Consider the following 25,564-nt stretch of genomic DNA (forward strand, 5'->3'; position numbering starts at 1 on the left):
CACAGACGCCGAAGATGCCCGAAAGGGTCATCGAAAAGGAGTCGGCGAGTCTCGTCTCTTGGGGTTCGGGTCGCGACCCTCACAAATCTAGTAACATCACTTCGTGACATTTGCTACAGTAGAAATACAACGGGTCTCCTAGCGTACATTTACGATGCTCCCCCCCCCCCCTCCACCGGCTACTTTCAAACTTATTACAAACTTTAAACTAGTTTTCTCGTCTATCGTGCACTTTTATTCACTTATCAACCTTTTTAAAACTTTGTCTTATCCTGTTCCACTTTTTGTCTTGGTTGCAACCAGTACCTGTGCTCTAGAGAGCTTTAGTCCGTAAATAACACCCAAGCGAGTTGTGGATGGCGGTATCCGTCCTTGGTGCTGAACTCACGGTGAGAGTTGTTCCGATGTCGCGACCAAGACCCAGAGGCGAGGCGAGCGTGCAGGAGACGACTGAAACACACAAAAAGGTCCATTCGTCAACTACACAGCAAGAATGGACACAGTCAACAATATTCATAGCTATCATGAAACGTTTGAATTCTTGAAATATTTAGCCAAATTTCCTCTATGGCCAATCTACTAAGCTCCTTGAATAATGAAATAAAGTGATGCCATCAACTAGTAGATGTAATTTTATACAGTTAACGTTACTCGTATTTGATTTGGCAGCTTTTCTTTTTGCTTCATATAAACAAGATGATAGTAGACGATTATGCTGTTACCCATGTCTTAATAATGTTTCAATGCGCAGAAAATGTGCTATAGCGCAAATTGATGAAGTCAGTTGTACGAATTGCTCTCAAAACGTCTAGAAACAATGAGTAAAAAGATGACTGAATCGAGTATATCAAGAAACGAATGTAGAAATTAAAAAAAAACAAAAGATGTATTATTGTAAACAAAACATTGAAACTGTCAATGGTGTCTTATAAAGTTTATGTTAGCATCTTTGGTTATGTTTCCCTTTCGTCATGAAAGGTCGGTGGGAAGAAAGACCGTTAGCTTGTCACAATGTTCTTCCACAAAGCTCAAAAGTGACACATATCCTGCTGTTGGCACCAAATCTCTCACCACCACGCCTCTACTCAGGACCATAAAACGGAAGGGTTCACAGCGGACTAACGTTTGATAAAAAGCAAGCGGTTCTAACTGCCGCATTGAAGAAGTCCAGGATATGTGTGTGAATCCCCTATCTCTAAGGACCATGCCCATACTCTAGCGGTATCTACTTAACCCTGGCCACACGCAGTGTGAAAACTGTGGTGTTCTGACGACGGCATCTTTGAAAGGCAGACATCGTGGCTCTTTTGAAGAATGACAGCGATGCCTCGTCAACTGCTTTAACAACTTTTATTTACGTCCAAACACGTTACACAGGCTTGAAAAAAAGAAACTTAAGAAGGAGGATTAGTACATTATGCTGTGTTGAAGATAGACACTTGAAGTTCCGAGGCACTTGCTCAAAACCGCAACAGTGAGAAAGTGTTACATGGTCAATTTGTGTACTTGGGAAATGTCATGCTGAAGTAGAAGAAAAACAAATGCTAATATTTCGTAATCATTTATAAGATTTGATTTAATGCAAATATATCAATTTTAAAGAAGCACTTGCGACATGTAAGTGCACACACTCGCAAAGCGTATTTTGTTCTCTTTTCTTTTTCACAGGGCATTACAACCAAAACTGAAGCCTCTAGCACATGGCACATTTATTTTCATTTACATCTTTATAAATATGATAAAGTGGGGTGCGATAGGTCTCTCACGATCAGAAAATCCTTCAAAATGATCAAAGATGAACATTTTGATGGCTAAGACGGAACCTCAGCTCTAGAAAAGCGGAGGAATCCGTCATCAGATTAAGATGCATCAGCTCCACCTCAAGTCAAAATATGAAGCATATGAATGTGATTATGTGGGAAAACAACTCGGCTTATGGCTGAAGCAAGATGGATCTATTGTCAGAGCAACAGGGTCCGGACTTCAGAACTTTGATAAACTCGTGGCACAAAGGTTAAGAAAAAGGCTCTGATGGGGGATTTGGAATCTCTGGGGTCGATCGCAACAGATCTAACAATACCTGGAAATCATTGATTTGATTCTTTGTTTTGTTTTTTGAGCTTTTTCCAAATGAAGGCTATCGGGTTTGTGATTGAATGTAAAGCGCAATAGTTATAGTGTATTACGTAATCAATAGTTTTTCATTTCCTGCAAAAAATATACCCAAATCCGCACCTTCCAGCAAATTCTGGCAAGTCTCTGTACGAAAAATTAAACAAACATTTATCAATATTTGGAATATTGTTTAAACTTTACTAACGCTAAATGTGCATATGTAATATATAAATCTGAGAGATGAATACCAAAGGAAGAGATACCGAATTTCGGATATTGAAAGGTTTAGAGGTAGGAGCTGGACCCAGATGCCGCAGGAAAATTACTATGATCATGGTGTTGTCACCATGACAACGATTTCCACCGCCAAAAACGATACCATCATTAAGACTTTGTTGATGTGACGTCGCAATGGCGTATACAGGTACTAAAATTTAAAGCCTGTGATTGCCGATGGGCTGTAAAACCAGTCATAAGTTAGACGAAAAAGAAACATTGACGAAAACTCACAATACAATTTTACCCCATAACCAAATGAATTGAATTTAATGTCAGACTACCATTGGTTGTATAATCAATTGCCAGGCCAATCACAGGTTTTAATTTATAGTACCTGAATACGTCATTGCGACGTTACATCAACAAAGCTATACGCCATAGGAACAATATTACAGAACTTCTGCTAAAAGTTGACAACAAATCTACAAATGATTTTTTTTAAATGGTGTACCCCCTCCGACAACTATTTTCCTCAACACAAAACTATATATAAATACTTGATTTGACTGAAGGCAAATCTAAGCGGAAAGATGGTCGCTGGTTATTACGTTACGTACATTTGGTTGCTATTTTAGGTAGGGTGGGTAGACAATGTCATAGAGACGAGATTAATTATTGATAACATGACGTATCGAGGGGTAATGTTGGTTAATGAGACATGCGTTTGAAGAGGGCATACCGAGATGCTGTTTCTAGTTTAAATCGTTTGATCTTTTACAGATAGCTTTTCGTTACTTTTTCAACATGAAAAAAGCAAACATATATACTGGAAGAAATAAAATGCAAAGAATGAAAGTAAACAAAGACCAGATAAAAGAAATAGAAGCCAATGTAAAACATTTGAAAAAAATAAAAATTTGATGGTCATGGTAGTGAATCGTTGCTTAAGTATCATTTCAGTTTTTATACTGTGCAATATTCTCTCTTTTTGCTGTACCAAGATCCATATAAGACTATGGTAGGACGGCTAGTATAATGCAGACTAAGACCCCGTTCACACTCAAAAAAATGAAACGGATTCAACGTCGAAGCCGCTTCAACGGGCAAGCCGCTTCAAATAAATTACGTTCACACTCATTTCAGACAATCCGATTAATCGCACACAATTCCGTACCTGGAATTCAGGTACTTTTTTACAACATTGTTTGTAGGTTTTCTCAATAGTCTTATATCATGATCCAGAGAGAAAGCTGTTCAAAGATATGCTTGTTTTTTGTGATTTTTTTTAGCTTGCTGTGTTTCCTCTCTCTTCGCGTGATAAAAAAAGCTTTGTTTGCTTCCCATTCCACTTGCCTTGACCCTACAGCGATTTTTTTTTCTTTCCAGACATTATCATTGGGCACAAAATTCAGTAACGTGAGCAAACCTGTCAGTGTGGCGTGTGTTCCTGCTCCCGATACCTGGATATATAACCTCCAACAGGGGGCAAATCGGAAATTTGCATAGAATCTATCCCGCGTTGCGTTCACACTCGCGATTTCAGCCAAGCGGCTTGTTCACAAGTGTCTCAAACTACCTCCCAGGGATGGATTGCAAACGAGCCGGATCGGTGAAAATCCAAGCCGCTTGGAGCGTTCACACTCAAGAAAACGATCCGGATCAAGCGGCTTCGACGTTGAAGCCGCTTCATTTTTTTGAGTGTGAACGGGGTCTAAGCCCACAACAACGTTGTGGCGTTGTCAGTTTCTGTCATATATGGTCACAAATTAGGCTTAAGTTATAACCTCGACCTTATCTTTACGTCGTATAGGTTATATCCTTATCAATTGCATTGTTCCTCCCAGGACTAAGTTATCACCATGAAAAACGCCGCCACTATTGTTTGATTCCATAGAGAGTTTTTCGCGCACCCGTCAAAGTCTGTCAGCTGTCGGCCGCCATTTTAAATCAGACGACAGCTGGCTGGGCCAATAGCTCGTGTAATGTTTATTTCACCCCGTATCAATTTTGGCGCGATTACACGCCCTTTCCCCCACCCTCTGAATTATCGCAGCCATAAAACTATGAAGAAAAACGTTTAGCTTCTTCGAATCACTTTTAATACACGTACGTGGGGTCATTTTCAATCTAGGGTGCATCATAAAAGACAATCAACTAAAGTGATATTACATCTTAAATGCATGATCTTATGCATTCGGTGTAAAATGGCAACACGTTCTAATGTCTGTGCTTCATTATTCATTTTACATTAGCAACTTGGTGCAAGTTTTAATATATTTTCAATCACAATAAAGTTTCAACTGTTTAAATACCAATTGCAATTTTTCAGGGTTAGAACATAAAATACAATATTTTTACAATATAACATAATATCCTTTAAGCAATGCTGCTGTCTGGTGATGTGTTTTCAAACTCAACTCAAAAATGGTCACGAGGTGTTGGGTATTCAAGAAAGGAAAGCAAGCGGTCATTGAAAATCTTTAATCCAGGCCGCCAGGGCTTACCAAGAACGATGGCCGGTCCAAGTGCCCTTAGGCGGGAAAGAAACGAACGACACAACAGTCATGACTCATGTCACCTAGAAATATTCATAAGTATGACCCTAATGAGAACCACCAACGTGTGATATTAGATTATAGGGATAAATATGTATGGCTTTGATTAGGATTGCGTTTTTATGTCTCTGCGGAGCGGGCGTGGACAAAGCGGCAGTGTGGCCTGGTCTCACTGGGAATTGATCCCGTGGCTTTTATGATATTTAATTGTCGATACCGGGGCACCCCCTAATCACCCTCTTAACCCATACATCTCCAAAGAGCAGCCAACTCGGTTTCTGAGTATTTAACCTCTCCAATCTCGGCTAATGAAACCGTAGTGTTCTATGAGTGTTACTTCGATTTCGGGACCACCGCCAGGGCCAGAAGCCCCACCGAAGGGGCGACGCGGTATCAGTGGTAGCGCCGAACGATTTTTATTCGTTATAGGTTGTCACTTGTTCCCTAAAGTGCTTTTATGGCTTCCGTAGATAGGGGAGAAAATATGGCGATGTTAACCGACTTGAACGGCAAACAACGAGCAAAGCGCCGCCGCGAGGTCCCGCGAGGATTGGCGAGGAAACGCGAGGATTAGCGAAGTTTTAAAAGCCTGACAGCTTGGATTTCGCGCTGTACTTACAAGGCTTTGAATTTTCTTGATATTAAAGAAATAAGTCTTGAGAATAAAATTGTCATGCAACGAGCGAAAGCTTGTCACCTAGACTTAAGAACATAACCGTTTCCTTGGAAGTTTCAGACAACTCACAGAAACAAGGCTTACTACTTGGTGATCCTTTTACATCGCTACTGGTTAAGAGTAAATTGTCTAATGATGATGAAAGTTTTGTTGAATAGGAGAGAATGAAATTATGCAGATCCTCAAAATGTATCTTAGAACTAATAATAAGGCACAGTTCATGAAGCTAAGCTGTCAGAAGTGTCTTTTGTATTCGCTACTTAACCGATTTTAGAGTTTGTATTTACTAGTAAGTGTACATCAGTATGGTTTTAAAGTGTGCACTTAACGCTGTGTAATTGTTTATACAGGAGGGAGAAAGACAGAGGCTGCCACTCATCAAGTGCAAACCTGAAGAAATTTAAAGAAGGGCAGAAGATGGAGAAGATAAGATGGAAGAGGAAGTAAATGAGCGACGGTAGGGATACCTGGTGTGGGTTGATATAATGGATGGTAGATTGAAGTGGTTTGTTGGAATATACAATACATGATTAAACACTGCCTGGCACCTCTTTGCTTTCTCTCTCTCTCTCTCTCTCTGTTGTATGTGTGTGTGTGTTTGTGTGTGTCTGTTTGTGTGTCCGTATACATTCGTACGTTTGTGTGTGTATGCGTGTGCATATGTGTATTTGTGTACACGTGTGCGTGTATGTGTGTGTGTGTTTGCGCATGTGTGTGTTTGAGCGCGCGTGCATGTGTGTAAATGTGCTTGAGTGTGTATTGCCCTTTTTCTGGATTTACCCTTTCATCTCTGTACCGACGAATTTAATTTACTTTTGATGCTAGCCTTCTTAAATTACTTTCTGTAATTACTCTGCTGCCTATGTATCATTTATAACACCAAAACTTTGCTCGATTTCTCCAGACTTTGTTTCTTTCTTTGTCTTATTTTGTTCTTTCTTGTTGTTGATAAAATTAAAGTTACTTTGTACAAAATGCCTTTCCATTCTTCCCGCCTTAAGTTCCAGCGAGCGTCCCTAACGTTAGGCTTCATGCTGCGTCAGCATACACACACACACCTAGCTACACCTGGCGACAATTTACGGCGCAATCATAACGCTAGATTCAAATTTATCGCCCGTGAAGCGCTCCTACCGGAACTAAAAACGTGGCGTTTCGGGTGGAAGAAAAACGCTCCCTTAATTTTTCAACAGATCATTTTGACGACAGTGATAGCGAAACGCCGTATGATAGATTCGCGATAAACTGCTTTATTGCTCGCTGAAAAGTCGTATTTTGTGAGATTTAGAAGTAAATGAGCTTGACTTAGAGCGTACATAGTCCCCAAGGCAAAAAATAAAAGCCAACATCCCTGCATTTAAAATAAATGGTTTATGAGGTTTTACTCAGCCCTTCTTGATGTACTGCCGATCTTTCCGGGGCAGATTTCAGGATCAGACGCCAAGGCCCTATAGGTCATATCCGTCCTCACCCATTTTAAACTTTCATCAATTTTTCGGGTAGCTAGGGAGCCCTTGGGCGAAATTCTTTCATAAAGATTGAAATTAGTGTACTAAACTCGCATGGTCATTTATTTCCTCCTGTCATAAGCGGGCGTTGTAAAAGCAATTAACTCGGTACCGAATCATAATTCTAAGTCGCTGAATTGCTTTCGGAGCCACCATTTTGTACTTAGCCGCGTTTTAAGCAGACTGTAGGTTGTCCAAGGGGCATGTGTTTATGACACTCAAGAGGCGCGGCAATTTAGAGATGAAGGAAGCTGGGTGTCTCCAGGCCCACGTTTTTCGCATTAAGCAATTTGTGAGAATGGTTCCCTGAGGGTGTGTGAAAAAAAATTCTGCAGAGTCTACAAAAACAAACTGAAAGCTACCGCTTGCGTGGATGGTTGTAATAATGTTAATGCACTAAGGGAGGTGTACGTTTTTTAACGTTGTAGTGAGCACAGCTCGGTTTGAAAGTGACGTTCAAGCACCGTGGTGAAAAGGGAAGAAGAGTTTACTGACGCAAATCTACGTTTTCCGGAGACGTAGAGTTCCTTTGAACATGCCGCGTTTTCCGCCTTTCAAGTGTTTGATGCTGATGTCTGAAGTGCGACCTTGTTGTACAGACGTACATGTTAAATCTGTGAAGCACTTGAAAGCAATGTCGCTGTCTTACATTTGAACCACGATAAGGACAAGTACTGGGTGTAAACTTTGTAAAGTAACTGTAAACAAACTGCAAAGGTAGATACAGAACTGCAAATGTAGATACGTGTGCAGAAGAGTTGTGAAAAGCACAGCCTGTATATAGAAACGTGATACGTTTTCAAAACGTCAAAATAAACATTCCTGTACATATATAACTTTTTAAACAATATTTATTTCCTTTTACACATATTCAGTGTATACCATAGTGCATCCAAATACGCCCCCTGGGTCGACAAAAAGGATCTGTTCCCAACCCACTAAGAGAAAAGAACCATATGTGTGGAAATTGAAGGACGAGGAAATGTAATCCGGCGTAAAAAAGAACCCAATCATCGGATCATGCGGCCGAAGAATGGGATGATAGAACACCGAAGATAACGCAACAATCGCGCTAATTAATAATCAATTTCGCCATCGATTTGCCGGAGATTTCATCAGAGTTTGTGGCGGGGCAAAAATACTAAATACTAGGAGCGAATAGTATGGTACAATCGCCAGAAATCGTGAAATGATATTCTTGCGCACTTTCCTTTATAATTTGACTTTTTTCCTAAATTGCTTCAGTCCTTTTTCTTGGACTTTTTTAAAATATTATTTACAATGCAGCGACTTAATGCCATAGCTTCATACTCAGGACGGAGTTTTACAATTGATTTCTTGGGACTTGATGCTGACTGGATTACAAACATCTACAGGGAGCTATTGTGAACGGCTATTCCACTATCACAGCTAAATAATATTAATCCAATTTTGTAAGGATTCCCGTTTCTCAGTAGGAAAAGGGTTTTGTTTAATGCTATTATTTGTACTGGGATTTGTCTGCTTCTGTATACTACCTATTAATGGTATATACACTTAAAAACTGAGTAGAAAGATATGTGGACGGAAGGACAAAAGTGTACGTGTACGTGTGCGTGCATGTGTGTGTGTGTGAGTGTGTGTGTGTGTGCAAGCATGTGTGTGTGTGTGAGTGTGTGTGTGTGTGCAAGCATGTGTGTGTGTGTGTGTGTGTTTGTGTGTATGTGTTTCCATGTGTGTGCATGAATGTGTGTGCATGTGTGTGTGTGTGTGTGTGTGTGTGTGTGTGTGTGTGTGTGTATGTGTGTGTGTGTATGTGTGTGTGTGTGTGTACATATGTGTGTGTGTGTGAGTGTGAGAGAGAGAAAGAGAGAGAAAGAGAGAGAGAGCACGGGCAAAATAGAGTCCAACACAGGGCCAGCGAATATATAAGTGTAGTAAGATCTACCAAAAGTTTATTTTACAAGTTGACTTTGGTAAGGCCATATTGATTTGATTTGATTTGACATGGGTAACATCAGCGCGCGCATCAATTTTCGGCCCTTTTCCTAAGAAAAAAGTTTTCAGCCATATTGTAAATCGTACAGAGCAAAATGAGCAAATATATTGCCGTAGATTAAAAAAGATTATATCGGAAAGCATATACTAATGTCATAGAATGCCAATGTCAGTTTCAAGTTCAAAGAAAATAAGAAGATGTGAAAGAACAAAAAATGAAGAATGTATTGTTCTGTTTACTATGCTCTGTGTGTTAAGTCATTTGTTCAACTTTCCTTATCATTTAGATTTCATACTACAGGCAACTTTGTTTAAATCTTTTACACGCATCCTTTTTGGGGTTTCCAGAGAATGCCATTCATATAATCAAATCAGCATAGCCTAAGAATGATACGTACATATCTGCCTTCATTCTTTGCAGTTCTTATCCTGGGCAATACAATATAGAGGGCGCTGCTGTGCAGACAACACTGTCGTCCTTCGCGTATTGACCAACACTGTTGGTCCATATTGGGTGTGAAAACCAATAAATACTCTGACACCTTATTTATAAAGCACAGAAATCAGTACCACAAGGCTTCTTCGTGATATACGGAGGCGACTATGAATGAAAAGCAGAAAAGCGTGACTTTGTTGACTCTTGCTGTGGAGGAACATTTCGCCCTGGGTCTGAATGTTTACACCAGTCAGTCTTACTTCAACCGGGGCACAAAAAGTCATTACTTCTTCCAAGACACAAGAAACACTCCAAGGCGTGGTGATGAACTTTATCTGTCGTAAAGCGCTTCTTATCTTGATTTACTTAAGGTGTTTTGACTACAAAGTGAAATTTCAGACATTTGTCCTCCTTCTCAGTCATTGCCTCATAGCGAAACGGTCTGTCGTCTTTGGCAATGTCACATTGAAAAATGACTTTCTGAATGTAGTTCTTACTCAATGTAAATATAGTTGAATCACAGAAAGATACCTAAGGCGTGAAGCTGTATTTTGTTTCTGTTTTGGAGAGGGTGTATGTCAAGGGCGAAGACCTACAACAAAAGGAAACCATGAAAAGTAAAATGCTATTTAAGCAGCATTACAGTCCAGGCTCGCTCGATTGTCTTTCTAACAATCATTTCATCCATTCGTCCATTCCTGCATCAATCTATATTTTCTTCATTTGTTTCTTTATTGATCCTCTCATCCGGACATCTTTCATACGTGGAAAGAACATGGTGCCGAAAATCCGCCGTCCTCTACCTTCTTTATTTGGTCATAAATTTTGCTTAGAATTTAATTGCTCTTGTAGACATACGAGATACTGGAAAATCGTCTGAAAAATTTATAGCTTGATCAGTATCGGCGGGTCTTCAAACAAATCAAGCCGCCAAGCTGGCGTTTCGTAAAGCTCATTGTGCCCCAAATGTTGGTGTCATGTCGGTGGAAGATCTGTCGGAATAGTACGGAATTATGGTACCAGACTGTTCCCATCTGTGCCTTCCATTGAGGAATCCATTTGGTTCTTTCTAAAATTGGCAGTTTATCAAGCGTATGTACCTACACTGTTGTTAAAAAACAGCAGAACAGATGAGTGAACGAGAGTTTCAAGTGCCGGAAAAGTTGCTCACGGGTCACTATTCTACCCTGTCTTGTTCCAGTCATACGGGCTGCGTATCTTTGCCACAGACTTTGCACTGATGGACGTTCAATATATTGCAACCTACATTTTTTGTTTTGAATAGGCATATACAGTTGAAAAGGTCCTCCGTTTTTCAATGTGTAGGAGGTTTTCATGTATTTGCAGGGCAAATAAAGCCATAGTGCTTTCAAATACTGCATATGACATTCACGAACTTTTTTCTTGTTAAATTTCAACTGCAAACATATAGATAATTTTTTTTGTATTTCAAAACTGCTGAAACGTTTTAAATACCATTCAAAGTAAATATGTGTAAGTCGTTTTAAGCACAAGATGATCCAAGTAAGTGCAAATTGGTACACATCATGACATGTGTCAAACGATGAAAAAAGTCAGCAAAACTTAAGATTTAAGTTTGTAGAATTTCTTGTAGCTCGCAGTTCCTATGCTTGAGAATTTCTTGAAGCATATTTCGTACCATTATTCTGCACTTGCCACACGGGTGGTCACCATTTTTCACGACAAGGACGCAAACCGGTTCCGCCCTGCGCTCTGATTCCGCCCACGATTCCGCCATTACGGATGCATCATTACTCCTCGAGTCTTTATTACTTCCTACCAGTTAGAAAACTTATCTGGGAGATTTAATTACAAAGAAGGATGCCCCAATCAACTGATGGATCTTAAATGACCCGGGAAGAGAGTTGGAAAGCTTCGCCCAGCCAAAACTTATGACTAGGTTTTTAAGAGATTGTGGAAAGTTATCAGTGTATCTAAATTATCGCGAAAGTACTAAGGAGCTGCTTTAAATCTTAACGACTTCATAAGCTTAAAATGTATCTTTTGGTGTCAAAATAGTTTGTTTTGATTGCTTAAAAGATTTCGTTTCAGACTTGATTTCGTAGACGAAATTAGTAGAGCGTCGCATCGCAAGTTCCGCAGTTAATTTAAAAAGCCCTTTAATTAGTCCGAGGAAATGGTGGTGTGAAGAATTGTCGTCATAAAGTTTTCCAAACTCTGACCATCAATTCTACTTAATTGTTCTCCCTTGAGTGGCGTAACAAATGCCGTCGACCAAGCCCCCTTCCTTGCGGTGTGCAGCATGCATCCCACGACGACACCGCGCAAATATAACTGTCGGGAACGATTTATGAAGAGAACAGGGGGAAAAGCAGTCATCACAACACTTCGGTTTGAAGTGAAATAATAAATTCTGCATAATTGTCGGCGGAGGTCAAGAAAATTGATTGAACCCCGTCCCCTTGCCTTGGCCACCCGATCGAACGCCTCTCGCCGAAATCGCAGAGAAAAAAGTCCACTCAATACTTTCGACATTGGTATAAATCAGGATAAAACCGCTTGGGAGGTACGCATGCCGTAAACACAAAATCGCCGCCACAGAAAATATGGCTGGAATACAGGAAAATCTTGTCACCTCCTAATATAAAAATCAATGGCATTAAATATTAAGAGCGAATCGATACCCGTGTGGGCTAGAAGACGGCAAAGACCACAGCTTTCTTACAGAAGACCAGGGGTTAATTAAAATGGCACGTAACAAGTGCTAACGGTAAATGGCACAACGCGATTTTAAGCGAGCGGTTAAAAGCCATGCGCCCCCGGTCCACAAATGTGACGCTATGTGACGCTTCTCATGTTTATTTGCAGGTCTGTACGCGGCTCCCGTTTGTTCTAACAACCCCCTTCTAGCTCCGCTCTCTGGAGTGGTGTAATTTGCACCATACGTCATTCTCAGAGCAATTAGTGGTAGATAGACACATTTGAGGAACCAATAATGATAGAGGGAAATGGCAGCGCCTGGGGAGCACACATCGCACCGACGCCAACACGCCTAATTTTAGGGACGCGCCAAGCTGCGGGGATTTTCTCGGGTCAAACTGAGTAATGAAAATTACTTTTACCCAAGTGTCTAATTTTTTCGCCTTTCATCTTCCCCGCGGCACTGTATTTAAGTGGAAATTGAGCTGTCCTGTTAAATTTTCGTTTCCAGTCCTTTTGTACCGTTATCAAAACTAGGAAGAAGCTAGCTACAGTGCCAGCGTTTCTAACTAGTGTTGTCATCGATAGGGAAAGAAACTATCTATTTACTTTTGAGAGCATGTTTACAGGTTGCGTCAGTCTTAAAACAAAGGAAGAGGACAAGTTGCTTTCCTGTGTAATGACTATGGGAACGGTATAAGAGAAAAATCAGACTGGTTTTCAGCGGCCTCGACACACTTTTGCTGTGTCTATGCATCAAAGCACAAAGGGGGTTATGTTTTGCATAAAATTACAAATAGATATTGATGGAGGGCAGCCGGCTTGTTCCTTATTTGCATATCGGTGCCGAGAAGAGGTCCTACCCGGGACCCCCGTGTCAGACAGGATTAGCATCCCCGCCACACGGTCCCCGGCGATGCCACGCCCCCTAGGCGCCGTCTCTCAGGCTATCCGTCAATCATTTCTGACATGTATCATTACATGTCTCCCCTCATGTCGGACACAAACCCCAGTCGGCCCACTTCCACACTTTCCTGTCTCCTCAGAGGGGGATTTTTATTACAAAAGGGGACTTGTTATAATGTAAACAAATGGCAACCCGGAGGAGAATCTGGTAAAAATGCGACTGAGAGGAACACGGGTCCCATTGTAATATTTCAATCATACACCTGGCGTCCAGTGTCTAATGTGTCTGTGCAGGCCAGGAAACAAACGTAGATGACATGACAAGAAAGTTTGCTAACGTCCTTCTGTGGAACTGAACGCAACTTCGCTTTTAACTTTAACAGTTTTTTTTTTTCACATTTCTAGTGGTTGCGTTTTTGATCTGCATATACTAGTATTTTGTTATTATGTATATTTTTATTGCAATGAAAACTTTATCTGGCCAGGATACAAAAAGGCAAACTTACTTCTGTCAGTATGATGTGACGAAAGCAATGTCTTGGATGGTTCCAGAACAGAATATTATTATACAACAGAGGCATAAAGGAAAGGGCAATCTTTAAGCTACCAAAGTGTCTTACAATCTACTCTAATTACTTCCCAAAATCAAAAGCTGGATTCGCCAATAACCAGGAATTAAATGAGTGGTTCTGAGTTTTTTCTCCGTGGATTCCAGAAAAGTAACAAACGCTAAGGCACGGGGCGGACTAAGGTCTAAGACAAAAACCAAGTTTCTTACAAACTACCCTTATTCCAAATACATTTCCCAAATGAAAAGCTGAATTTACCGATAAATAGAAACTGAAGGATGCTGACTCTTTTCTCCGTTGATTCCTTGAAAACAAATGGTATCACGCCTCGGTACTGACTGGTCTTCCGTCTCAGTCACGGCTCCGATAAAACAACGATAATTAAATTCCGGGAGAGGATCTTTAGAAACGATCGCTTTGTCTAAAGTCCACTTAGTACATACTCGAAGACGACAAGGTCTATTGGTGGAATTCTTTGTTTATCTGCGATTTCAAGCGTTGCTAAATATCATTCCGAATTTGATAAAAACGTCTTTGCTACACAACCCAAGGAATTTATATGAAAACGCTTCGGGCTCTGTTACCTTCCTCAGGGAAACACTGAGTGGTTGCTTATACTTTTCACTACTGACATGAGAACTAGAGCCAGCCATTGTTGCCCTGATAGACTCGGAAATCTTGTAAATTTGTGTGTAGTACCGGAGAAGAGAATTGACAAAGGGAAAACTTGCTATCAAGCTAAGCGTGCCTGTAATAATTGATATCATAGCAATATTTTACCAGACTTTCAGGAAAGATATGTAATTTCAGATACGCGTAGTCTGGTGGTTAGTGACCCTGCCACAGGATCGATCTACATGTCGGGAGTTCGAATCCCGACTCGCATGCTACTGATAAGGGTTGTAGTTATGGCGGGACCCGGAGCTGTGGTTCACTGTTCATTGTACTTGTCAAAAAGAGCAAAGGGAGTTTTCCTGTACGATAAACCTGTAGATCCAGAAGAGCTACGACCGTGGTGCGTTGATACAACTAATTCCTTGATCTCGGAAGTTAAGCATCGTGCTGTCGGGTCAGTACTTGGGTAGGAGATTACCAAGGAAGACTAGATGCTCTAGCCGGGTCATACCAAAGACTCTTAAAAATGGTACATACTTCTTTTTCTGCTAAGAAGAAGAGTATGGAAGCTAAACACACTGCACTAGTCCCCTGCTGTAGTGCTTGCACCTATGTGTGACCCCAGGGCTATGAAACGGAGATGGGCGCCGGGCCCGACGCATCTCACTGATGTATGGGCAACTTTAGCTTTAGCTAGATCCTGTACATACCGTCTGTTTTCCTGTGGAGAATCAGCTCAAAAACATTCCCGACAAGTTACAAACACCAAAAGGGAAGTGATGCTTCGAAAAGACGCTTGGTGTACAAATTCAGCAAATCTTGTTTGTTGCTCTTAGTCAGGTTTATTATGAGAAGTGCAATTTCATTGTTTAATTCGTAATACAACTAATAAAGATGGAAATTTGAATCATTTGACTTTTGTATGTATGCAATAGATTCAGTGTCCCTCTGACCCGGTACCTTGTTATTCTTTTGGGGCACAAGGTAAAACTACACGTGGAGTGAAGTGACGCCTTACGCGCTGATTTGTACGATTTATAAGACAAATCTTTAATGTAACAACGCTTGCTAGCAGTTAATTATAGTAAAACGTTTAACAGACTTATAAGGTGTGAAAAAAGACCAACTCAAAAAGAGGGATCATATTGTGCTGTAGTAAACTCAAAACAGAAACTATACAGTATGTTTCCTTTCAACATTGTGTGAGTTTTCATCGTACCTCTCAGTCAACCTTACGGTCAAGTTTGGCTACGCATGACCCTCAAGTTAACTTCATATAAGCTTCAGTGATTGTCAATCAGACGTTTGATATGGTTGATCTAAGGTGGAATTTCAATGGCCAACAAGAACTAGCTAATCAGCACCAAGGACAGTGAAAGTGGTGGTTGTTAAATTTCCGTTCCTAGTAAAGTTACACATTTTTTAACGGAAAATGTCATCCAAAATGTTATCAAAACCTTTTATACATTGAAGATAATCGGAAATAAAACGACTTTCACCTTGTAGTTTCAACAGCGATACAAGTGATTTTATCGTGTTGCAAAATGAGTTAAACTACGTTATCATCCATGTAAATCTGTGCTACATATTTCATTCTACCAAAAACAAAGGTGTTATCAAACCTGTCTTTATACGCTTGATACCTTTATGAGAGCCGAAATGAATATAAATTCTTTCAATGACGATGTAAGTTGTCCTGTTGTGTTGCAGAATGAGTTAAACTACGTTATTATACACTCGTGTGGCATAGCTACATCGGTCCTTGGTACCACCACCTGCCCCCCTCCCACTAGAGGGGACCTCTAGCCTTTGCTATTGACAATCCCACCGTCCTGGGCCCATAGCTACTTCCAGTGAGCGGCACACTTGTTATAAGTTTAGTCATTCCGCTCGTGTGGGAGCTCGGGGCCGGGGGAGAGTGTTGAGCGAATTGTTCCGAGTTAACCCTATATATCATTCACGCCCGCCTGCCCCGTCAAACAAATTGTAATAGCTGGTATATCTGCCATCCGGCCGGCCTGGCTCTCCTCGCTTCTTTGCGCCGAGGACTTGTTCAATCTCCGTCACTTAGAGCCAGAAGTCGGCTGCATGGTTGCACAGTTGGTAAGGGGAGAGGGTTAGATTTTACCGCTAGCTTCTCTAGGAAGGGGTCGTTCCCTACAATTTAGCGTGCGCCCCCTCTTCTATTTGATAAAGTAGCGGATTGCTGTGGATTGTAAGATTCATGCATTTTTAAGGGCGTTGCGGCAGTGGACAGAGCCAGGGGCCGTAAATATGATTGAAACCGGGCCCTCATAAATATAAATTGTAATTATTTAGTGCGTTGCCGGAAAAGCCCCGTTTTCTATTTCTGTTGGAGGGAGCATGAAATTGAAGGTATGACACGGTTAGGAGCAAACAAGGAAGTTCTCTGATCAGTGGCGTGGGGAGACAATGAGACCGGACCCCTTCGGCGGAAAGCCAGACGCCCCCTCCATTTCGTTCATAATTTGAAGAAAATGGAACGGCGGCAAGACTTGGAAGATGGATGGTTTCAAACTCTTCGCCAAGCCCCCGGCTGATAGCGGGAAGACGAGCGTACAGTGCAGAGATGTGCGCTCCTGTGCGCAGGCCTTATCCGCAAAACATCGACAAAATTAAAGTCATTTTTCATCGTTTTCTACATTATTGTCAATGATACGCACAGCGCTCGGGTTGACCGGCACCACCGACAAGCCTACCCCGGTGTCAACCCCGCGCTAAATTCAATTTTTAGGGAAAGACTTATTCTTTTCTCCCGGCTCTGCCAAGGCAATTTGCGAAATACCTCAATCAAAAGAAATTTCCGAACTCTGACACGGGAAATCCAATTTTGCTTCCCGCCAGGCGGCCAGGAGGCGAGTAGTGTCCCACAGGACACCCGCACAGTCACATAAATGACACGGTGATATGGGAAAAATTGCTAAGCGCCCGCAAATTAGGGTGTCATATGGCCAGTGTCGCCACACGGGATGAGAGCAGTCTAACAAGAAGAGTAATAAAGTCTACCAGGGACCCGGTAGTGTATCATTCCACAACCTGTAGCAGATATAATCTGATCAAACCGCCGCTACAATGTTATCTTGGGTCTCGTAACCAAAAGCAAGGGCGGCGATAGACGCATCTGAACAAGATGGTGGATTGAAAACATCAGGAAGTTAGCGTCTTTGATATGTAGCTGAAATAAATCAATTGTCCAGAAAGCAATTCAGAGATCAACAAGTAAATACACAAATGAATCTATGTTTCTATATATAGCCGTCCAATATCCGTATAACATGTCGCAAGAAAAGATAGATTCAACATTCAATTTCTTTTCTCACAGACATAACACCAACAAAAGTTTGACTGGGTCTTTAACTTGCGTTAAGGCAAGTAAAACTCCAATCTATTGATTCAAAACCTTTGACTATCACTTAACGGATTAAGTCGGACTTTCTTTCTTGAGAAATCAATCGAAATTGAACAAAAAAGTACATTCCACACTGTCACTGTGTTCACCGCAGAAAAATCGTTTTCAGCGATAGAAAGAGAGGAGGACTCACCTATCACAGTCGCAGCGTGCGATGTAGTGAGGGGGAAACGCTGTGCTGGCTCCCACTACCCGGGGGGCATTCAAATGTTCCCGCCCCAGGTCGCACGCTGGGCGGGTTAAAGGTTAGGACCGCGGTGGTGACCCCGTGATGGCCGACCACCTCACCCGGCTAACAACTAAAGGTAGGTCTGCCCAAAATTACTCCCCCTCTCCCAAACGTGTCCTCTCCTGTTAACCTTTGGAGCAGAGAAACGCCTCAGTGCTCCCGAATTAAACCTTCAGCACGGGTTAAACCCGGCCACACTGGGCCATTTGTGATGGTTTAGCGCAGGGCTGCCAGAACCTCGTTTGTTTTTCCTTGTTAGAATCGGCCTTTTTTGACCAGACCAGTTATATCATGTCAATCCGGTCAAGTAGAACAATTTTCGTTCTCCATCCCTTATTCAACCCTTTCAAACTTATTCTCAATGCGCTGTCTTCACATGTAACGCTTGCAGAACGATTCTAAATATCTAGGGTAACACAAAAGAAAGGAATTTATAATTTTGAATGACCTCACCCATTTTTATTGAATGTCATAATGAAACCGGGATGCTATCGACTCGGCGGAGTCATTTCGCGAATGATGAATGACTGATGTTCTCTGTCCATGATTTGGTTGGCCCGGGAAATATTACATAGCAAAGAGGTCAACTCTAAAAAAAAAACTTCTAAAAGTTATGAAAATCAAATTTGAAACTATCAAAGATTGTTGGTATCATTACTAGGATTTTTAGAAGGCATATTACATACAGTATACTCTTTATGTAAGGAAATGTACTAGTTTTGTTTTATTGTTTTAGTATGATTGCATTTGTTACCAAGACCATAAAACCACTGATGTATAAAGTAATAAAAGTAGTAGAAGTAATATCTAAGAGTGGAATAATCAAAACAAAGCATAAAAAGGATAGCATTACTTAGGAAATGGAGTAAAATTTTTAACTTTTCTTTGATGATAAAAGTCTGTAAAACTGGCTTGATGGATTTGAGACAAATCAGTTCAAAGCTATCTAAAAATCTTTCTGTCTTTGGCTATTAAGATCAAAGTTACAGACACTATCTTGAATAGTCTAAGTAATTTCAATAGACTTTCATTGAAATTCTAATTTTGTATAAACCTGAAATAGTTACTTCTATCATAAATATTACACTTAACACTTACTGCATCAGTCTGCCCTACCTCTTCCCATATAAGGACATTGCCATTGCCATTGAAATTTGATACTTTTCATATAAATTCATTATCATTGATAGTTTCCATATAAGATCATAACCATTTGATTCTTTCTGTCCTTAGAGTTAGAACTCCAACAATAGAATGTTTAGAAGACCATCCTGCTGTAACATTACCCTGTTCTACTGCCCAACTTTTAGAGCTTCTTGGCGAGTAAGTGTCTCCCCAAAGCATACTACAGCTTCTAGTTTTACTACGCTCAGTAACTACGAGTTTGTAACATGATTATAAGGGTCAGGAAAAGAGCAGGCGTATTTGTGTTAAGTGGCAAGGGAGATAGCCTGATGGAAAAGGGGAAAGAAGCTCACCTTAAAACCAGACGTTCGTGAAATACGATCGCAAAGGTCTCATCCTCAGGGAGGTAGCAAAAATATGCCCGTCTGTTAGGAAATTCAAGACCAACTTTTAAGTTTGAAATCCTTGTAATGAGGAGGAGAGAGATGTACATTTTTTAACAAGAGTTGGCTTGTTCTGGTCTAATTGTCATGTGAACTGTGGTAACTAGATGTTTTGGATGGTTGTTACTTTCTAAAATGTTGCATTCATGATTTCAACTTTCTTTTAAGTTTTTATCTGTAAGTTTTCTTGTAATAATGGAAATGAAACCAAAAAAAAAGAATGAAAACAATCAAAGAATTGTAACAAAAGGGCAAAAAGAGATAGCAGACACCACCTCTTTACCCATACTGCTTTGCAACCCATACAAATAAAACAGCACTGAGGAAGTGTTTAAATGCTGCACAACCTATATACAAAGTGCCAGAACAACACACATATAAACAGACTCACACAGACAGACAGACAAGCTCAAAATACTTGAAATATATATATAACTGTTAGATTGGAAGAGATAATGGAAGGGGTACTTCTTAGCAAATAATAAGGCACAACAATCAACATCTACAAAATATTGCACTGTTACAAACTGTTGTCAACAGCCCGTTCTTTATGTTTCTCAAAGCATCTGAACAAGGTGTGAAAAGAACTTGAATTTAAAGTTGATGAAAGAAGCCAAAAAACAACAGCTGTGGAACTAAAACCAACACAATAAGCAATTGACTTAGTATTGTACAATAGTAACAATAGTATTGTATTGCATATTATACATACTAATGATAGAGATGAATTTTAACACCAGGATTAAGTGAATGAAGTATCCAAGTATTTCAAAGGCAATTTTAAGAGTTGAGAGCTTTTCAGCACCAAGGAAAGGGACAGTGGTATCATATTTTCTTTAAACCCTGCTGAGAGGTCTTCTCATATATTCATATATTCCCTTTTTTTCTTGAGATGTTTGACAGAATATGTAGTTCTTTTTCTTGTCAACACCTGAGAGGATTTTTCTTTTTCACACTCCAGGATTTGCTTACAAATGCCATTGTTACTGGACAAGTCATTATTTTAACACCTAGTTGAATATATTCAACCTCATGTAGCTTTGAATCACAATATATAGAAATGTATTCCTTTTTTGCTAATTTACCATGTAGCTGAAAACTTACTGTAAATTCATGCATTTTTGCTGGACCTTCTGTGGTAGAAGGAAACAAAGGTTTTTGCAGAGACAATATTCTGTGTTTTAGAAGTAATAAATTGGAAACACATATCTGTCAGTGGTGAGATCACTACAAAAAATGCAACAAACAAATCCATCACAAACATTTGAAAATTTGTAGTACTAAGGTTAATATTCCACACCACATATGTCAAAGCCTATGATAATTGAGCATATTTATTTTCATATTCAACCAAAACCCACAAACACACTAATTTATATCAAGCACATAATATCCCTAAATGGAAGCCCCTGTATTGCCAGAAGGCCTAATAATGACGGGGAGTGTGGCTGCTGTTTGAGCTGGGGGCAAAGATTATGTCAAGGGGGCTTAAAAGATTAAATGGGACATGTCCAGCTTTTAACTTAAGGGGATTTGAAGCAAAATGTCAAATAAATGTGATTTTTCTCAGATCTAGATCATGACCCTGCAGGACTGTCCTTCCATTGCTTTATGAAAATTTGCTTTTTGGTTTTGGCACAAATGCCCCCCCCCCCCATTATGTTTGAAAAATTCTAATCTTCAGGACAGGAAATTGCTGAAAATGACAGATTTAACAACAAAAATCTACAATGTAAGCGCCAAAGCCAAGAGTTTTGTTTGTTTGTGCCTTTATTTTTTAGAGTGGGACAGATAACACTATTTACAATATACTTCTGAATCTTGTCACAAACAGAATAAAACTACTGGAAAAAACACCTCTTTTGGTGCCTTGCTTTGTAAAGAAAAAACTGGAATCAGTCAGGATGGGATGTTGATAACACTTATGCGATATTGTAAGGACGATTTGGTCAACAGGGTACAACTACTGGAAGAAAGATTAAAAGATCACCTTCTTTCCTTACGCTTTGTGAAAATGTTCTGGGCAGTAGTTACAATGGGATGTTGAAAACACTTTGGAATATTGTTACAACAATTTGCTCCCAAACAGGTTCAGCTACTTGAATTAATCACCTCTTCTTCTAGGCTTTCTGAGTTGTGATTAGGATGGGGTGTTCGGTTGAAGGGTTGTCAGTTCTTCCCGGTGCGGTCATCACTCGTAGCCTGACCTAGATGCATACAAGCCTGCTTGTCCGCACGCAACAACCTTCATTAAGAAGAATGAGGATTCTGCGGCCTAGTCCTGATGGGGATGACCAGTGGCAATTGACTACCTTGTTGTCCTAATGTCGCTTGTTACCGCAGGGTTTAGCCTGGAGTTTTGGATTGCAACACTTTCCTTTCTTGTACTACTAGGTAAAAGACTATTACATTTACAGTTGCATTTGTATAAGACAGTGCCTGAGAAAATCTTTGTTTACCACAGTATATCAAGTCAGCACAATGAAGAGTGTTATGTTTGATTCTTTTCTTTCTTGTACTACTAGGTAAAGGGCTCGTGTAGCATATTATTACAGTATATTTCATTAAAGTTTGTTTGTTTGAAGTAAATGATGTTTGTTTGAAGTAAAACATCTTCAGTGATTAAAAACTCCATGCCGCTTTCCTTTTACAACCTCTCAAGAAAAGTGAATGTTTGCAGAAGCAAGTGTTGTTTCGGACTCAAGTTGCTTTAAATAATAGTGTAAGAAAGTTGTAATGGTAGGCTGGGTTACCACGATCTTTCTAGTTTAGAAAGTAAGATTCTGCTATCTTTTTTTTTGCATTGTGATTATGTTTTCAATATACATTAAGTTGTCAAAACAAGCTACATTGTATGTTATAAGAATCCTTAATAAGAATATCAATTTGATATTTTCTGCTGCTACAAGTGAAGGTATTGCTGATAAGAAACTAGAAATGCAAGCTTCTTGAGAGCAGTCTTGTCAAGAAGTGTGCAGTCTATTGATGGTTTCTATTTTGAAAAGTTGACGCCATCAGCAATAACAATAAGTTCTCTCTAAGAAGATTTTATTCATATGTATAGTAAAGTTGATTTAGATAATGATAATGGCTTGATAGGCTTTGTAGTGATTTTCAAAAGAGATACCGTTTTGCATACCAGCGATGCACGATCTACGTGCTTAGCATGGAAGGGCTGCCCTGCGTTCCGCCAACTCTACGTACCAAGAATTCGGTACACGTAAATCCCGTCCACTTATGCAAATGAGCCGTGATGAATGCCCTTCCCTGTTATTAAAGAGTATAACAACATTTCTTCGGAGCGCGGCGTAGGCTGACCAATTACTACGTCCCATTATGCTCCTAGGTCACGATCGTGTGCGGACCACCCGCTTCGATAGGAAGGCACGTTACGCGACCGCCCGGTGCGTTCTGGCCAGAATACCTCATCATCTCCATTGTTCCTTGGGCAGTAATTCCCCAAACTTTGGGTAATTTTTTGGTAATTCTTGTTTCCGCCTGTACTAATGGCGTATTGAAGCAGAAGCGGTTAATGAGGATGCGGTCCGCAGACTGCCGACCCCATAATTTGCTGTAAAGGGAAAGAGACGGGGAAGTCAGAAGATGTCGTCCGAAACGATTGGGTTCCAATCTGGCCGCTTCATGCCGGCCAGCGTTCATTAGATTAGAATTGAAGGGCTCTAGATGCAGAGTCAAGTCCTCTGTAGACGCACTCAAGGTGTCATGGACCTTCACAGATAGTGCAGGGGAGTTTTGCAGCTCCGATGAACTCTGCTGTAAACCTCTGTAAAGTGATGGTCAACAAGCGTAACATTAAAAGAGATGTCTTCTTGTATTTTTTGGAGATTCTTAATAGTGAGTTTTATGATCTTATTTGGCAGTCCAGTCTTGAAACAAAGACAACGGTGTTTCCCATTATCTGTAAAACTTGAAAGTACCCTATATTCATATTTCGAGATTGTACCAGATTTAGGTATGGTCTTTCTTGTCAATTCTTTGCGAAAAGCACAATGCTAATGTCCTTTTTTTAGATCATAGTACTTTGATTATTTCCTTATCACACTGTCTTGATATTGGTGATGTCAGAACATGTTCCAGTTCTTTGATATAAATGACTAGTGTCTCTAACATAGAAAAATGAGATCCCAAGAATATAACACTTTCAGTACTTTACATAATGTATACATACATTGATTGATTGATTGATATATAGTACAGTCATGTATTCACCATACATCATATTCTACATCAAACTGTTATTAAGATATCTTAGGTTATTTCTTTATGGGAAAAAACACAATAGTTTGCACACTCTTTTTGGAGGAAAGCTGCTTTAAGTTTGGATAATGGCCCGTCAACAAAAGACCGATGATTTCAATTGCCTAGTGGCTTCAGTAATGAAGAAGAAAGACCTGAGTTTACCTGTGTAATGTACCTGTTCCCTTGAGTTAGGAGAGACATTAGAGACTTGCACAAGTAATGTTGTGCCCAAAGCCATAACAGAGTCCTCCAGTAGACCAAAACAGTTCTTATATTGCATTATCCCGCGTTTTAAAACTCCCAGGGATAATATAACTTCATATTACAACTTGCGTATTATATGACATGTTTGCCATAAAAATATTTCAATTAAGGGAGTTTTGTTCCCAAAAATTTTTTTTGTTGTGCAAAATTAACATGTTAAAGTAATGCTTTGACAGCTGACATAAATGATAAATGCTTTAAAGCTTTGACAAATTTGTCAAAAATTTTGATTTTCATAAAACTTTTCACTAAACCCAAATATTTGTCCTGGTACCAATAAGTTTGAAAAACAGCAGTTACGTTGTACAATGAAGTTCAACACTGCATTTAGTAACATTAACAATTAGCTGAATCAAAGTATGAATACTGACAAAAAAATATTGTTATTCTTAATCATAAAATTATACAATATGTGAAATAACGTTACATCAAACAGGTCTCTACTGGATTTTTTTCTGATAGCATATGCTATCTTCCTCAGTACCTTTATGGCTAACCTTCATCAACGAATCAGCTATATCTTTGTACTTGAAATCAGATATTCAATACAATAATGGGAGATACCATAAAAATATGATTTAGAAAATCACATGTTGAGAAATGCATTTTTGCTGCTAATCCTCCCAAAGCACATGCCATGTAGCCATAGGCATTACATCACTAAACCACAATATCTTGTTCTGATCTTATCTCAATTAATCCCTTACACATCATTTATTGACCCTGTACTTCTTATCTCTATATTCATCTCTATATTCTTACAAAGCTTTAGATCAGTTTTAAAATAGACAAGACATAAGGTGAGAACGTTTGCCAAACAGGTGATTATCTTTAAGAGATGACTAGATTTCGTCCATGTGCTCCCTTAGCAAAGAAATAGAAACAAGTTCAGCAGTTAAGAAAGACAAAGTACTAATGCATCAGAAGTTAACATAGTGACTGTAGCAAAGGATTGAATTTTCTAACAATTAGGCAACATTACTGATGAGTGAAAACAATTCATTCATATTTCCTGAACTTAGTGATAAGTAAGATTCAAATGCAGCAGGCAGTGTTTTGCTAGGAGTTTAGAGTGTCTTGGATGACAAACACGCTGAGAAGACATTTGGTTTGTAGGATTTACTGTGTGCTGTTAAAGACTGTGACATCACATCCACCCTGTATTACCCTCAGACAAAAACCACCATACGTCCCATCTTGATAAGATGTGCTGTCTTCTTGACTCTGCAAGATCGGTCCCAGTCGGCGTCTTTCGACAAGATTTCTCTCAGAGTAGGCAATTGTTAGCCGTGTGGCCGGATCATAAAAACCATCGCAATGGCCCCTGGCCGGACACGGGTAAACCGCATCATCAATCGTACGCAACATTTCATCTGATAAAGAAACCTTCCGGGACCAAAGGAGATAGTTTAGAGGCAAGCTAGAGTGCAGTCAAGCAAATCAATTAAGGTAACAATCTCTGCAGTTATCCCCCGACTTTCTGGAAGTTAAGTCAGATAGCACTTTGGTTCATGATCAAAAAGCCCCTTCATGCGTTAGCGTGAGAATGGAAACT

The 25,564-nt window shown here is 40.0% G+C and overlaps 1 protein-coding gene and 1 long non-coding RNA gene across 7 annotated transcripts in view; one reads left to right on the top strand and one right to left on the bottom strand.

Moving 5' to 3' along the window:
• The window catches only part of LOC118410800 (one cut domain family member 2-like), a 74,478-nt gene extending 74,048 nt beyond the window's left edge, over nucleotides 1–430 (bottom strand). For 2 of the 4 annotated variants that reach the window (XM_035812627.1, XM_035812626.1), the window contains exon 1: nucleotides 307–428. The gene's annotated coding sequence lies outside the window, so the exon portion shown is untranslated. Of the gene's footprint in view, nucleotides 1–306 lie in introns of all 4 variants that reach the window. The other 2 variants (XM_035812625.1, XM_035812628.1) reach the window with 2 other exon arrangements.
• LOC118410814 overlaps nucleotides 1–25,564 on the top strand; it is a 172,453-nt gene that overhangs the window by 85,883 nt on the left and 61,006 nt on the right. Inside the window, exon 3 of one of the 3 annotated variants that reach the window (XR_004830600.1) lies at nucleotides 5,916–6,022. The exons of 1 other annotated variant lie outside the window; for it this stretch is intronic. This is a non-coding gene — a long non-coding RNA (uncharacterized LOC118410814). Of the gene's footprint in view, nucleotides 1–5,915; nucleotides 6,023–17,903; nucleotides 17,994–25,564 lie in introns of those variants that run through there. One more of the 3 variants, XR_004830599.1, reaches the window with a different exon arrangement.

This window comes from Branchiostoma floridae, chromosome 3 (assembly GCF_000003815.2).
Source record: "Branchiostoma floridae strain S238N-H82 chromosome 3, Bfl_VNyyK, whole genome shotgun sequence".
In the NCBI taxonomy this organism is placed as follows: domain Eukaryota; kingdom Metazoa; phylum Chordata; class Leptocardii; order Amphioxiformes; family Branchiostomatidae; genus Branchiostoma; species Branchiostoma floridae.